We start from the raw sequence: 17,091 nt of genomic DNA on the forward strand, positions 1-17,091 counted from the left end.
AATTAGAAATTGGTGGACATGCTGTGTTGACACTTGCGGGCTTATTGATTGATTGAGAATCGGCCCTTCTGGCCCTTTGAGCCGTGCTGCCCAGCGACTCCCGATTTAATCCTAGCCTAATCACGGGACAATTTACAATGACCAATTAACCTACCAACCAGTATGTTTTTGGACTGTGGGAGGATACTGGAGCATGCGGAGGAAACCCACGCGGTCACGGGGAGTGCGTACAAACTCCCTTCAGGCAGTGGCAGGAATTGAACCCGGGTCACTGGTACTCTAAAAGCATTGTGCTAACCACTACGCCACTGTGCCGTTTTGATAAACATGTGACAAATAAAGCTAATCTTTGTAGGGGTGTGTGATTGTACAGGACAGTGGAGCTGAGGCTAAAATGAGTTTGTCCACAATTGAATGGCCTGCACTTGTCTCTACTAAAGGTTCCTGTATTCCTCGGGTAAACTCAGCAAGTCAGACAGTATCTGTGGAAAAGAGTAAGCAGTTGACATTTCGGGCCGAGATCCTTCATCAGGACCTGGCCTGATGCTGCCTGACCTGCTGAGTTCCACCAGCATTTTGTGTGTTGCTTGGATTTCCAGCACCTGCTTGTTTATATTCCTTAGATGCTCATTTTTCCTGAGACCAACTTCTCACTGTTACATTTTTAAAACTTTTTTCAAATTTTCATCACAATCCAATGAGAGTTTAATCCACATTCTCTAGATTATTGTTCCTGGCCTTTGACTTATTGGTCTTAGCATATTTCTAACTGCACCGTACCACTTCACTCTTTCTAAGAGCTGTGCAGCACAAGTTGCCTGTGTAACACACATAAAATGCTGGAGAAACTCAGCAGATCAGGATACCTATGTGCGTAGTTAAGGACAAACCTTTAGCATCAGAATGCATGCAGGGTGTTTGAATCTGTGCTTACCACCACCTTTGAATTTGAAAAAGTCTTATCATTATTCATCACCACAAAATGTTTAAAGGGTTTAAACTAATATGACAGGAGGATGGGAACCAGAATGATAGAGCTGAGGATGAGCCGGCAGGTTTACAATTAGATGATGGATGTAACATAAACGTAAGAAAGGACAAGCCAATGATTGGGTGCAAATGCACACAGAGCAAAGAGTTCAATTGTACCACAGAGGGAAAAATCAAAAAAGTGAAGAATGCAGGACTGAAGGTGCTGTATTTAAATGCACATAGCATTCGGAATATGGTGGATGAACTCGTGGCACAATTGGAGATTGACATTGTGGGCATCACTGTGTGTGTGTCAGGCTGAAAGATGACCATAGTTGGGAGCTTAATATCAAAGGATATACTTTGTATTGAAAGGACAAGCAGGAGGGCACAGGCGGTGGTGTGGCTCTGTTGGTAAGAGGTGGAATTACATCTTTTGAAAGAGGTGACATAGGATCAGAGAACGTTAAATCTTTGTGGGTGGAGTTAAGAAACTGCAAGGGTAAAAAAATATTATAAGAATCATATATAGGCCTCCAGATAGCAGTCAAGGTGTGGGACAGAGATTGCAAAGGGAGCTGGAAAAGGCATGTAATAAAGGTAATGAGACAATTGCAATGGGGGACTTCAATATGCAAGGGGATTGGGAAAATCAAGTTGGTGTCAGATCGGAAGAGAGTGAATTTGTTGAATGCCTACAAGATGGCTTTTTAGAGCAGCTTATGCTTGAGCTTACTTGGGGAAAGGCCATCTTAGATTAGGTATTGTGTAATAACCCAGATCTTATTAGGGGGTTTAACATAAAGGAACCCTTAAGAGGCAGTGACCATAATGTGATTGAATACATACTGCAATTCCAGAGGGACAAGCGTAAGTCAGATGTATCAGTCTCAATAGATTAGAAGGAGTTACAGAGGCATGAGAGAGGAGCTTGCCAGTGGATTGGAGGAAGATGGGGATGGCAGAGCAGAGGTGGCTGAAGTTTCAGGGAGTAGTTCACAAGGCACAGGGTAGATACTGTGTGTCCCACAGAAAAAGTTGTTCTCAAATCGCAGGTGTGGGCAACTGTGGCTGACAAGGGAAGTTATGGACTGCATAAAAGACAAGGAAAGGACATATAAGGTAGCAAAAGTGAGTGGGAGATTGGATTATTGGGAAGCTTTTAAATTCCAATAAAAAGCAACTAAAAAGCAATAAAATGGGAAAAGATGAAATATGAAGGCAGACTAGCTAATAATATAAAGCAGGATACCAAAAGTATTTTCAGTTATATAAAGAGTAAAAGGGAGGTGAGAGTTGATATTGGGCCACTGGAAAATAATGCTGGTGAGGTAGTAATGGGGGGTCAGAGAAATGAGAGATGATCTTAATGGGTACTTTGCATCCGTCTTCACTGTGGAAGATACTAGCAGTGTGCCAGAGGTCAGTGAGTGTCAGGAAGCAGGAGTGAGTGCCATTGCTATTATGAAGGAAAAAGTGCTAGGCAAACTCAAATGTTTTATGGTAGATAAGTCACCTGGGCCAGATGGACCACATTCCAGAGTACTGAAAGAGTTTGCTGAAGAGATAAAGGATGTATTGGTCATGATCTTTCAAGAATACTTGACACTGACATGTTCCCGGAGGATTGGAAGATTGCAAATGTCACTCCACTCTTGAAGAAGGGAGGAAGGCAAAAGAAAGGCAATTATAGGCCAGTTAGCCTAACCTTAGTGGTTGAGTTAGTTCTGGAGTCTATTATTATAGGTGAGATTTCAGGGTACTTGGAGACCAATGATAAAATAATTCAAAGTCAGCATGGTTTCTGTAAACGGGAATCTTGCCTGACAAATCTGTTAGAGTTCTTCAAGGAAGTGACAAGCAGGGTGGATAAAGGAGAAGTAGTGGATGTCATTTACTTGGATTTTCAGAAGGCATTTAATAAGGTGCCACACATGAGGCGCTACAGGAAAAGTACTGGCATGGATAGCGGAATGGCTGACAGGCAGGAGGCAGCGAGTGGGAATAAAGGGGCCTTTTCTGGTTGGCTGCCAGTGACTAGTAGTGTTCCTCGGGGGTCAATATTGGGACTGCTACTTTTTCTATTGTTTGTCAATAATTTGGATAATGGAATTAATGGCTTTGTGGCAAAGTTTGTGGACGATACAAAGATGGGTGGGGTAGTAGGTAGTGCTGAGGAAGCAATGGAATTTCAGCAGGACCTAGACAAATTGGAAGAATGGGCAAAAAAGTGGCAGATGGAATACAGTGTTGGGACATGTATGATAATCCATTGTGGTAAAAGGAACAATAGTGTGGACTATCACCTAAGTGGGGAGAAGGTTCAAACATCAGAGGTGCAGAGGGACTTGGAAGTCCTCGTGCAAGACTCCCAGAAGGTTAATTTAGAGGTTGAGTCAAAGGTAAGGAAGGCAAATGCAATGTTGGCACTTATTTGAAGGGAAATGGAATATAAAAGCAAGGAGATAATGCTGAGACTTTATAAAACACTATTCAGGCTGCACAGAGTATTGTCAACAGTTTAGGGCCCCATATCTCAGAAAGGATGTGTTGTCATTGGACAGAGTCCAGAGAAGGTTCATGAGGATAATTCCAGGAATGAAGGGGTTAACATATGAGGGGTGTTTGCCATCTTTGGGCCTGTACTCACTGGAATTTAGAAGAATGCAGGAGGATCTTATTGAAACCTACTGAATATTGAAAGGACTAGATAGGCTGGATGTGGAGAGGATGTTTCCTATGGTGGGGGTATCCAGAACTAGAGGGCACAGCCTCAAAATTGAGGGTGAACTTTTAGAACAGAGGTAATGGGGAAATTTTTAGCCAGAGAGTTGTGAATCTGTGAAATGCTCTGCCACAGACTGCAGTGGAGAACAAGTCCATGAGTATATTTAAGTCGGAAATTGATTGTTCTCTGATTGGTCAGGGCATCAAAGGATATGGCGAGAAGGGGTGTATGGGGTTGAGTGGGATCTGGGATCAGCCATGATGGAATGGCGGAGCAGACTCAATAGGCTGAATGGCCTAATTCTGCTCATGTTCTTATGGTCTTATGATTTGTAGTACGTCCTGGCAGTGTTCGGAACTGAAAAGTGTGATCAGTGTATAAACAACATTGGCTACGATTCTGGAGACTGCGGAGGTACTAATTTAACCAAAGTCTTTGGTGAATTTAGGTGTCATGACATGGTCACTCATTGTGGTTTATAGGGGTTATTCAAAGCCTGGCTAATTGACAACCTTAGCTTCACTGACACTTAGTTTAATTTCAATTAATCAAGGTGAATTCAAATCAGTTAAAAATATTTCTAAACCTGCTTCCAAGATTGTGAGCGGCCGTTGTGATGTCACCATTTCTTTCCAACTTTGTCGCTGAGTCACAGGAATCTGTAATTGGTAATAATTAGTGTGTGGGAAGATATTCACACCGCTTCTCAAATGACTTTATTTGACGCTGGCATGAGATGTTATTGTTGTTAGTCTTTCTACTTGCTTCTTCTCCAATTCCAAATTCATTCTGTTTCTCTTCTCTTGGAACAGTGAGGTTGGATTAATCTGGGAAAGAGGTACAGGAATTATGGTATATGAGGAATATCTTGTGCCCAAATATGGTAATACAAATGAAAATCAAACTGGTCAGGCAACATCTATGAAGAGTGAACCATTTCAGCTTGAAGACACTTCTTTCAATGCAAACTACAGACAAACCTTCTCCCTCTACTGCAGGAGAAAGGTGATGCTCAGTAGAGACAACAGCAAATTACCACAGTAGAGAGGTCTCTCACAAGGGGAGACAATGCTTCTCATTACCAAAGACCTATTGCAGAGGGGGGAGGGGGAATACCTCTGGGCCCAGGGAGTTATTTATTTATTTAGAGGTGCCACACAGAAGAAGCCCTTTCGGCCACCCAACAACCCACCCCTTCAACACAGGACAATTTACAACGACCTCGTAACCCATATGTCTTTGGAATGTAGGCAGAAACTGGAGCTCCCACAGGAAACCCATGCACACAGGGGAAGGACAGACAAAGCTTACAGAGGATGCCAGAAATGAACTCCGAATTCTGACACCCCAAGCTGTAATATCCATCGCGCTAATCGCTACACTGCTGGATGACAGAAGTTTCCTTCCAAGCCCAACTGCAGCCTCCACCACTGACCTTTAGTAACATTTCTTCTGGCTTTCACTAGATGCATGTGCACAAATGTACGTAGATTGTCACTGGTGAGCCACATTGTCAGAAGAGGCCCAAGTCACTCAGCAACAACCACACTGTCAGTCAAAAGATTATTACATATAAGATTATTAAGGGATATAAGATATAAAATGATTGAAACCTATAAGATTATTAAGAGATTGGACACGCTAGAGGCAGGAAACATGTTTCCGATGTTGGGGGAGTCCAGAACCAGAGGCCACAATTTGAGAATAAGGGGTAGGCCATTTAGAACAGAGTTGAGGAAAAACTTTTTCACCCAGAGAGTTGTGGATCTGTGGAATGCTCTCCTCAGAAGGCAGTGGAGGCCAATTCTCTGGATGCTTTCAAGAAAGAGTTAGATAGAGCTCTTAATGATAGCGGAGTCGAGGGATATGGGGAGAAGGCAGGAACGGGGTACTGATAGTGGATGATCAGCCATGATCACAGTGAATGGCGGTGCTGGCTCGAAGGGCCGAATGGCCTACTCCTGCACCTATTGTCTATTGTCTAAAAGGAAACAGCCTCAAGTTTCTAATGCAGGATATTGAGATCAATTTCCAGTTTAGTTATCATTCAACCATACATGTTCACATGTTCTACCGTCAGTTGCCGCCAGTACGGTCTTCTAGATGGTGGTGTGCTGGGCAATGGCATCAACATGGGTGATGCTAACAGGTTCAATAAACTGATTAGAAAGGCTGGCTCTGTTATGGGAGTCAAACTGGACACACTGGTGGCTGTGGTAGAACAAAGGACCCTATAGAAAATCCTGGCAATTCTGGACAATGTTTCTCACCTTCTGCATGCCACCTTGGCTGAACAGAGGAGCACTTTTAGTAATAGACTAAGACCACAGTGCTCCTCCAAAGGGCGCTATATGAGGTCATTTTTACCCTCAGCCATTAGGCTCTATAATGAGTCAACCTGTAGGCAGGGAAGTGATGACCCTCTCCTGTTAGACAAGGTAACTTTTTTAAAATTCTTTCTTACTTTTCTCATATTTGTATAACTGTGCACTTGCAGTACTTCTGTGACACTATAATTTCCTTTGGGATCAATAAAGCATCTATCCTTTGACATGAATATAGCCAAACAAAACAGTGTGCCTCTGGGGCCAAAGTCAAAATACAATACCAATAGCACACTGCACATTACACATCGCACAAATAGCACATATACTATAGTTACGATTTCAGAAAAACATGCAGTCACAAAGAAATAAGAAATAAATCCCTAAATGGTATAAATAAGTCCCTAAATGGTATGAATGTCGTTTCCTGATCCAGCTTGTTCTTCCACTGAGGGAATGCCAGAGTGCATCGCCGAGGGAACGCCGGAGGGCAACGTCAAGGGAACGCCGGAGGGCATCGCCGAGGAATTGCCGGAGGGCAGCACTGAGTAAATGCTGAAGGGCAGTGCCCAGGGAACGCCGGAGGGCAGTGCCGAGGGAACGCTGGAGGGCAGCGCCTAGGGAACGCCAGAGGGTAGCGCCGAGGGAATGCCGGAGGGCAGCACCGAGCAAATGAGGGTACGCCAGAGGACAGCGCCGAGGGTACGCCGGAGGGCAGCGCTGAGGGAACGCCAGAGGGCAGCGCCGAGGGAACGCCGGAGGGCAGCGCCGAGGGAACACCGGAGGGCAGCGCCGAGGGAGGAACGCCGGAGGGCATTGCTGAGGGAACGCTGGAGGGTAGTGCTGAGGGAGGAACACCGGAGGGTAGCGCCGAGGGAGGGAACGCTGGAGGGCAGCGCCGAGGGCAGAACGCCGGAGGACAGCGCCGAGGGAACACCAGAAGACAGCAGCGAGAGAGGAATGCCGGAGGGCAGCGCTGAGGGAACGCCGGAGGACAGCACTGTGGGAGGAACGCCAGAGGGCAGCGCCGAGGGAACGCCGGAGGGCGGCGCCCAGGGAGGAACTCCAGAGGGTAGTGCCAAGGGAACACCGGAGGGTAGCGCCGAGGGAATGCCGGAGGGCAGTGCCGAGAGTGGAACGCCAGAGGGTAGTGCCGAGGGAACGCCAGAGGGTAGTGCCGAGGAAGGAACGCCAGAGGGCAGTGCCGAGGGAGGAACGCCAGAGGGCAGTGCCGAGGGAGGAACGCCAGAGGGCAGCGCCGAGAGAATGCCGGAAGACAGTGCCGAGGGAGGAATGCCGGAGGGCAGCACCGAGGGAACGCCGGAGGACAGCACCGAGGGAGGAACGCCAGAGGGCAGCGCCGAGGGAGGAACGCCGGAGGGTAGCGTCGAGGGAATGCCAGAGGGCAGCACTGAGTGAATGCCAGAGGGCAGTGCTGAGAGCGGAACGCCAGAGGGTAGTGCCGAGGGAACGCCGGAGGGTAGCGCCGAGGGAACGCTGGAGGGCAGAACACCGGAGGGCAGCGTCGAGGGAATGCTGGAGGGCAGCGCCAAGGGTGGAATGCCGGAGGGTAGTGCCGAGGGAGTACCGGAGGATAGCGCCGATGGAACGCCGGAGGGCAGCGCCGAGGGAACGCCGGAGGGTTCCCACAATGTTAATCAGCTGACTGCCTCCTCAGAACTGACTGCCTGAATTTTTGGTCCAAAACTTTGAACAAAAAGTCTGTGTGACTTCCCTCATACAAACTGTGAAGTGTTGAAGATGATTTTTCCTTCAGATTCAGATTTATTTATCACAAGTACATTGAAACATACAGTGAAATGCAGCGTTAATGTTAACAACCAACACAACCTTGGAATGTACCGGGGGTGGCCTGCAATTGTCACCACACTTTCTGTCACTAACATAGCATGCCCACAATTCTGGCAGAAACACACAGAACACAACAAGCATCAAAGCAATATCAGTAAATCAAGCCACTTTCCTCCCTCTTAACCTCTTTTCCACTCTCACACATGTACAACCATTCAGCCAACTCCAGGAAAGCCTATAGCCTCTAGTCTCCCAGACTTCGGCCATTGTGCTTCAACTTACGGGCTTCCGATCGACTTTTGGGATTCAATCTTCATTCGAATCCCTTGAATGACTATTGATTGAAAGATCTTCAATGAACTTGGAAGGTACCACATACATAAGTGTTTTTGACCACAGTCACCTTCGAGTCCTTGCCCACCTCTATAGCCACACTTAGTGTCAGATTTCTGTGACAGCTTCCTCAGCCAAGCACTGACTTTCCAAACATTGATAGTTGCAAAGGTTCTGGCACAAGAATTACCTCATTGATATCCAAGATAGACATGTCTTCCCACTGAACGATTCTCTTCCCCACAGTCCACTTCCTCCTCTTACAGCTCACTGTGTTCTCCTTTATCTCCGCTCACCTCCCCAGTCTTGCATTCAAAGCAGAAGGACTGGCACTGCACTCAAGTCTGGAACAACAGGTCTGCGCAGGAGTCTTGACGTCAACAGAAATCACTCACTTCCCCTCACCTGCAGAATCAGAATCAGGTTTATTATCGCTGGCAGATGTCGTGAAATTTGTTACTTTGTGGTAGCAGTACAGTGCAAGACATAAAAATGATTCTAAATTACAGTAAGAATAACTGGATAGATAGATATTGAAAAAAGAGAGCAAGATAAGTGTTCTTGGGACCATTCAGAAATGTGATGGTAGAGGGGAAGAAGCTATTCGTACCCCGTTGAGTGTGTGTCTTCAGGCTTCTGTACCTCTTCTCTGATGGTAGGAATGAGAAGAGGGCATGTCCTGGGTGGTGGGGTCCTTCTTGATGCATCACCTTTGGAAAATATGACGGTGGGGAGAGCAGTCCCCATGATGGAGCTGGCTGCGTTTACAACCCTCTGCAGCTTTTTCTGATCCTGTGCAGTGGCCCCTCCAGACCAGATGGTGATGCAGCCGGCTGGAATGCTCTTCAAAGTACATCTGTAGAAATTAGTGAGAATCTTTAATGCATACCATGTCTCCTCAAATTCCTAATGATATATAGCCGCTGCTCTGTCTTCTTCATAACTGCATCAACGTGTTTGCTGTTAAAACCTGAGGAAAGAAGAGGAGTTGGCACACAGAAACACACCAACATCACGAAGAAATTAGCCAACAGGTAACTAAGGTAACTGATCTCCTTCCTGCTATCAGGCAGGTATACACCTTTGAAGGAAAAGCAAAGTTGTTAGTTGAAGTTTTGAGTTCAAGCTAGCAACACGTTCTGATTTCCATAACGGTAGGGCTGGGATCTTTCCACAGTGTTTGTGTCTTTGCCCAAATCCCTTGCTTCCCACCTTTCCATATCTGCTTCAGGATATCAGAGAGATATTGTTTTGTTCTGCAAGTGTCCTAATTACCCACTAAACTGTGTGCAGTTCTGGTGACCTACCTACAGGAAAAGTATTAGTAAGCTTGAAAGTATGCAGAGAGAATTTACAATGATGTTTAGACCATAAGACCATGAGACTTTGCCTCCACAGCCGTCTGTGGCAATGTATTCCACAGATTTACCACCGCTAGCTAATGTTGCCGGGTTTTGAGGACCTGTTATAGGGAAAGATTGAACAGCTTAAGACTTCATTCCCTGGAGTGCAAGAGAAAGAGCAGAGGCTTGATGGAGGTATACAAAATGAAGAGAGGTATTGATAGAGTAAATGCAAGCAGGCTTTTTCCACTGCGGTTGGAACAGACGAGAACTAGAGGTCATAGGTTTAGGGTGAAAGGTGAAATATTTAAGGGGAGTATGAGTACTGAGCAAACTGCCACAAGAATGGTAGGTGTGGGTTGTGTCATGTGTGAAGCCAAGCAGAGCTGCAGAATGGATGCTGTCAATGAGAGAGAGAGATAATGAGAGACAAAGGAGAGCCATTCAAAGTGCTAATGAGAGAGAAGAGAGAGATAATGAGAGCGAGACACATAATTCAGTATGTTGGCGTCTGCCACAGACAGTTTGCTCTGAACCTGAACTGTTCATTAAAAATCCTGCTGAGACAATAGGAAGTGTGAAGTTTGATGGACAGGTGATACCCCATCCGGGGGGGGGAATAAAATAGGGGGTTTGCTAAGGCACAGGACACACGCCACGAGACCCTGGAAAGAGCATTGTGCCCCCACAAGTCGGTGGGAGTTTGGAGGACCAATTCGCGGAAATCAGTCAGAGGCTCACAGGGTGTAAAGGTACGACTGGTGGGAACCTGTTGTGTGTCCGCCCTTGCCTGGGTGCCGGGTTCACCACGGAAGAACGATTGCATCCGGAATGGAGGGGTCACAGTCGGTGACCACAACGGGATCAAAAGGCCTCGAAAGGTTTGTCTGAAACCTCAACCGTATCTCTCTCTCTCTCTCTCCCTCTCTCTCTCTCTCTCTCTCTCCCTCTCTCTCTCTCTCTCTCTCTCCCTCTCTCTCTCTCTCTCTCTCTCCCTCTCCCTCTCTCTCTCCCCCCCCCCTCTCGTCCCCCAACGGTACAACTATAGCGATTACTTCGAACTACACTAGACTGAACTGAACTCTGCTTCACCTTGAGACTGATCATTTTACCCCTAGACTGCGATAGAGCTTGGTTGATTCCTATTACCCTATTTCTGTGTATATGTGTATACTATCATTGCTAACCTGTTACATTTATATCCTTGCGGTTAGTGTACTGTATTACTTATTTTTTTAATAAAACTTTATTAGTTTCTAGTAATCACAGATTCCAACGAGTGTTCCATTTCTGCTGGTTTGACAACCCAGTTACAGGGTACATAACAGTTGTAAAATTTAAGAAAAGTTTGGTACAGTGATAAGTGGGTTTCAAGGGCTATGGTCCAGGCCCGGTACCTAGGACGAGGCAGAAGACTGGACTGACACAGGCTAGATGTATTGAAAGGCCTGTTTCTCTGCTGCGGTGCTCTGTGACTCTAAACGATGTTATTATGTACAGCCCGGATACACTGGCGCTAGACGGTTTCTCAGGAACATTTGCACTTTTGGACCAAATTCATTGCTCTTCATTATTTGACTTCCTGGGCCTGTGTTCCTCATTCACCTAGAAATGATCTTTGTGTCTTTGATCTCAAGCCTTCACAGACTTTTGTAAAAATCTTCCTAATGTTCTGTTTCACCCTTGTCTGTGTAAAAATATCCAGATGTTTGAGCTTTTATTCATGACCCGAACTTCACATTGTCAGCAGCTCCTCTCTCTGACCTTCTAATAGCAAGAGAGTGGAGCAGCAACAGCCCACAGGGTGATTTTTCAAAAAGACATTTTGTCTTGAGATTTACCCCTCGCTTAATTAATTTCCCAGCAGGTTTGATTAACCACAGACATAATGTGAAAGATGAAAGTGTGTGAAATTTCTGCACGACTCCCTTAAGCATTTCTATGAAATTTAAGTTAGTGACCTGACATTACAATCTCCATCACTCATGATGACAGGCTGAACTGAGGGCTTTGTATTTACGGGGAGGGCTGGGGAAAGCATGTAACGTGTTCCCAGAAACAATGCTTGTTCTGAGACAGATATCGATGAACCTAGCAATGTTAACATTTTAAATTAACATTTCATTTTCTTGATTAGAAAAACCAAACTATTAGTCACATAGGCTGAACAACAGTGATAGTGTACAAAATGGGAATAAAGTTACTAATATTAACAGCATAAGATATGGGAGCAGAATTAAGCCATTCAGCCCATCAAATCTGCTGCATCATTCCATCATGGCTCCATGTCTTCTCCCATAACCTTTGACACCCTGACTAATCAAGAGCCTGTCAACCTCTGCTTCAAATATACCCAGTGATCTGGCCTCCATAGCCATCTGTGGGAATGAATTCCACAGATTCACTAACCTCTGGATAAAGAAATTCCTGCTCATCTCTGTCCTAAATGGATGTCCCTCTTTTCTGAGGCTGCAACCTCAGGTCCAAGACTCTCCCACTAAATTCATAAAACATTGAACTTAAATACCACAATGAATTAATTCATTATCACTGAATAGGTATTTACTACAAGACTGTTCCAGATAGCTATGTCCTCATTTAATTGGTATGTAAGGTAAGGTAGAGATAGTCCAGGCTGAGACTTGATATGCTATCGAGGTTTAGTACAAAGGAACTGTTTCCCGCTGATACAGTACTGAGGGATTTCTACCCTCTTGGTGTACAGTACTGAAGGAGTGTTACACTCCTGGTGTACAGTACTGAGAGATTTCTGCCCTCTTGGTGTGCAGTACTGAGGGAGTGTTGCCCTCTTAGTGTACAGTACTGAGGGAGTGTTACACTCGGTGTACAGTACTGAGAGAGTGTTACCCTCTTGGTGTACAGTACTGAGGGATTTCTGCCCTCTTGGTGTACAGTACTGAGGGAGTGTTACACTCTTGGTGTACAGTACTGAGGGAGCGTTGCCCTCTTGGTGTACAGTACTGAGGGAGCGTTACCCTCTTGGTGTACAGTACTGAGGAATTTCTGCCCTCTTGGTGTACAGTACTGAGAGAGCATTACACTCTTGGTGTACAGTACTGAGGAATTTCTGCCCTCTTGGTGTACAGTACTGAGAGAGCATTACACTCTTGGTGTACAGTACTGAGGGAGTGTTACACTCTTGGTGTACAGTACTGAGGGAGCGTTGCCCTCTTGGTGTACAGTACTGAGGGAGCGTTACCCTCTTGGTGTACAGTACTGAGGAATTTCTGCCCTCTTGGTGTACAGTACTGAGGGAGCGTTACACTCTTGGTGTACAGTACTGAGGAATTTCTGCCCTCTTGGTGTACAGTACTGAGGGAGTGTTACCCTCTTGGTGTACAGTACTGAGGGAGTGTTACACTCTTGGTGTACAGGACTGAGGGAGTGTTACCCTCTTGGTGTACAGTACTGAGGGAGTGTTACCCTCTTGGTGTACAGTACTGAGGAATTTCTGCCCTCTTGGTGTACAGTACTGAGGGAGCGTTACACTCTTGGTGTACAGTACTGAGAGAGCATTACACTCTTGGTGTACAGTACTGAGGGAGTGTTACACTCTTGGTGTACAGGACTGAGGGAGTGTTACCCTCTTGGTGTACAGTACTGAGGGAGTGTTACCCTCTTGGTGTACAGTACTGAGGAATTTCTGCCCTCTTGGTGTACAGTACTGAGGGAGCGTTACACTCTTGGTGTACAGTACTGAGAGAGCATTACACTCTTGGTGTACAGTACTGAGGGAGTGTTACACTCTTGGTGTACAGTACTGTGGGAGCATTACACTCTTGGTGTACAGGACTGAGGGAGTGTTACCCTCTTGGTGTACAGTACTGAGGGAGTGTTACACTCTTGGTGTACAGTACTGAGGGAGTGTTACCCTCTTGGTGTACAGTACTGAGGGAGCGTTACACTCTTGGTGTACAGTACTGAGGAATTTCTGCCCTCTTGGTGTACAGTACTGAGGGAGCATTACACTCTTGGTGTACAGTACTGAGAGAGCATTACACTCTTGGTGTACAGTACTGAGGGAGCGTTGCCCTCTTGGTGTACAGTACTGAGGGAGCGTTACCCTCTTGGTGTACAGTACTGAGGAATTTCTGCCCTCTTGGTGTACAGTACTGAGGGAGCGTTACACTCTTGGTGTACAGTACTGAGAGAGCATTACACTCTTGGTGTACAGTACTGAGGGAGTGTTACCCTCTTGGTGTACAGTACTGAGGGAGTGTTACACTCTTGGTGTACAGGACTGAGGGAGTGTTACCCTCTTGGTGTACAGTACTGAGGGAGTGTTACACTCTTGGTGTACAGTACTGAGGGAGTGTTACCCTCTTGGTGTACAGTACCGAGGGAGTGTTACCCTCTTGGTGTACAGGACTGAGAGAGCGTTACACTCTTGGTGTACAGGACTGAGAGAGCGTTACACTCTTGGTGTACAGTACTGAGGGAGCATTGCCCTCTTGGTGTACAGGACTGAGGGAGTGTTACGCTCTTGGTGTACAGGACTGAGGGAGCGTTACCTTCTTGGTGTACAGTACTGAGGGAGTGTTACACTCTTGGTGTACCGGACTGAGGGAGCATTACACTCTTGGTGTACAGGACTGAGAGAGCGTTACACTCTTGGTGTACAGGACTGAGGGAGTGTTACACTCTTGGTGTACAGTACTGAGGGAGCGTTACACTCTTGGTGTACAGGACTGAGAGAGCATTACACTCTTGGTGTACAGGACTGAGAGAGCGTTACACTCTTGGTGTACAGGACTGAGGGAGTGTTACACTCTTGGTGTACAGTACTGAGGGAGTGTTACCCTCTTGGTGTACAGTACTGAGGGAGTGTTACACTCTTGGTGTACAGTACTGAGGGAGTGTTACCCTCTTGGTGTACAGTACTGAGGGAGTGTTACACTCTTGGTGTACAGTACTGAGGGAGTGTTACACTCTTGGTGTACAGTACTGAGGGAGTGTTACACTCTTGGTGTACAGTACTGAGGGAGCATTGCCCTCTTGGTGTACAGTACTGAGGGAGCGTTACACTCTTGGTGTACAGTACTGAGGGAGCGTTACACTCTTGGTGTACAGGACTGAGGGAGTGTTACACTCTTGGTGTACAGTACTGAGGGAGTGTTACACTCTTGGTGTACAGTACTGAGGGAGTGTTACCCTCTTGGTGTACAGGACTGAGGGAACGTTACACTCTTGGTGTACAGGACTGAGGGAGTGTTACGCTCTTGGTGTACAGTACTGAAGGAGTGTTACACTCTTGGTGTACCGGACTGAGAGAGCGTTACACTCTTGGTGTACAGGACTGAGAGAGCGTTACACTCTTGGTGTACAGGACTGAGGGGGTGTTACACTCTTGGTGTACAGTACTGAGGGAGCGTTACACTCTTGGTGTACAGGACTGAGAGAGCATTACACTCTTGGTGTACAGGACTGAGAGAGCGTTACACTCTTGGTGTACAGGACTGAGGGAGTGTTACACTCTTGGTGTACAGTACTGAGGGAGTGTTACCCTCTTGGTGTACAGTACTGAGGGAGTGTTACACTCTTGGTGTACAGTACTGAGGGAGTGTTACACTCTTGGTGTACAGTACTGAGGGAGTGTTACCCTCTTGGTGTACAGTACTGAGAGAGCGTTACACTCTTGGTGTACAGGACTGAGAGAGCGTTACACTCTTGGTGTACAGGACTGAGGGAGTGTTACACTCTTGGTGTACAGTACTGAGGGAGTGTTACCCTCTTGGTGTACAGTACTGAGGGAGTGTTACACTCTTGGTGTACAGTACTGAGGGAGTGTTACCCTCTTGGTGTACAGTACTGAGAGAGCATTACACTCTTGGTGTACAGGACTGAGAGAGCATTACACTCTTGGTGTACAGGACTGAGGGGGTGTTACACTCTTGGTGTACAGTACTGAGGGAGTGTTACACTCTTGGTGTACAGGACTGAGAGAGTGTTACACTCTTGGTGTACAGTACTGTGGGATTTCTTCACTCTAGGTGTACAATACTGAGGGATTGCTGCTCCTGATGTACACTACTGGGGTTTCCTGCCCACTTACTGTAGAGTACTAAGGGAGCATTATACCATAAGACATAGGAGCAGAATTAGGCCATTCAGCCCATCAAGTCTGCACTGCCATGACTGATCACAGATCCCACTCAACTGCATACACCATATCCTTCTCCCCCGGGATTAATAAAGTATGACTATGACTATGACTATGACTTTGATGCCCTAACCGATCATGAAATTATCAACTTCTGCCTTAAATATACTCACGGACTAGGCATCTACCACAGTCTCTGGCAGAGCATTCCACAGATTCACTACTCTCTGGCTAAAAAAAACCTCTCCTTAACTCAGTCCTGAAAGGTCACCCCCCCCCCCCCATTTTAAGGCTATGCCCTCCAGTTCTGGATACCCCTACCACAGCAAATATCCTCCCCACATCAACCCTATCTAGACCTTTCAACATTCAGCAGTTTTCAATGAGATCCCCATGTAGACCATGTGGACAAGTGTCCCACGTAGACCATCTGCCCTTTGTAGACCCTGTGGACCTTGTGAACATGTGTTCAGTGTCGACCAAATGGACAAGTGTTCCATGTGGACCGTGTGGACAAGATTTCCACGTGGACCATGTAGGCAAGTGTTCTATGTGGTCTTTGTGGACCTTGTAGACAAGTGTTCCATGTGGACCTTGTAGACAAGTGGTCCACGTGGTCTTTGTGTACAAGTGTTCCATGTGGACCTTGTAGTCCTTATGGACAAGTGTTCCATGTGGACCGTGTGGACAAGATTTCCATGTGGACCTTGTAGACAAGTGTTCCACGTGGACCATGTAGGCAAGTGTTCTATGTGGTCTTTGTGGACCTTGTAGACAAGTGTTCCATGTGGACCGTGTGGACAAGATTTCCATGTGGACATTTTAGACAAATGTTCCATGTTGTCTTTATGGACAGGCGTTCCATGCATGCCTTGCAGACGGGCGTTCCACGTTGACCTTGCAGACACGTGTTCCATGTTGACCTTCATTATCAAAGTCTATGACATTCATTAGCAATTAACGTTCTCATCTTTCATTTGAGAGGGGAAAGATTTAAAAGTTACCTGAGGAGCAACTTTACACCCAGAAGATGGTGAGTGAATGGAACAAAGTGCCAGAGGAAGTTGTTGGGGCAGGTACTATGTATCATTTATGAAGCACATGGACAGGTAGAATGAAGAGGCTATACTTCCAGCAGGGATTCCCAATCTTTTTTATGCCGTGGACCAATACCATTAGCCAAGGGGTCAGCGGACCCTCGGTTGGGAACTCCTAGTTTAGAGGGATACAGGTCAAGCACAGGAAATGGGTAGTGGGTGGACACTGTGGTTGGCATCGACTAGATGGGCCAAAGGGCCTGTATCCGAGGTTTATTGCTCTATAAACCTGACTAGTTTGACAGGCAAGATTTCCCACTAACAAAGCCATGCCAATTAACATTAGTTAATCCCTGCCTTTCTAAATGTAGAGTAACCCAGACTCCAGAAATTTTTCCAATAGCTTTCCAACCTGATTCAC

Source organism: Mobula hypostoma, chromosome 9, assembly GCF_963921235.1.
Source record: "Mobula hypostoma chromosome 9, sMobHyp1.1, whole genome shotgun sequence".
In the NCBI taxonomy this organism is placed as follows: Eukaryota; Metazoa; Chordata; class Chondrichthyes; order Myliobatiformes; family Myliobatidae; genus Mobula; species Mobula hypostoma.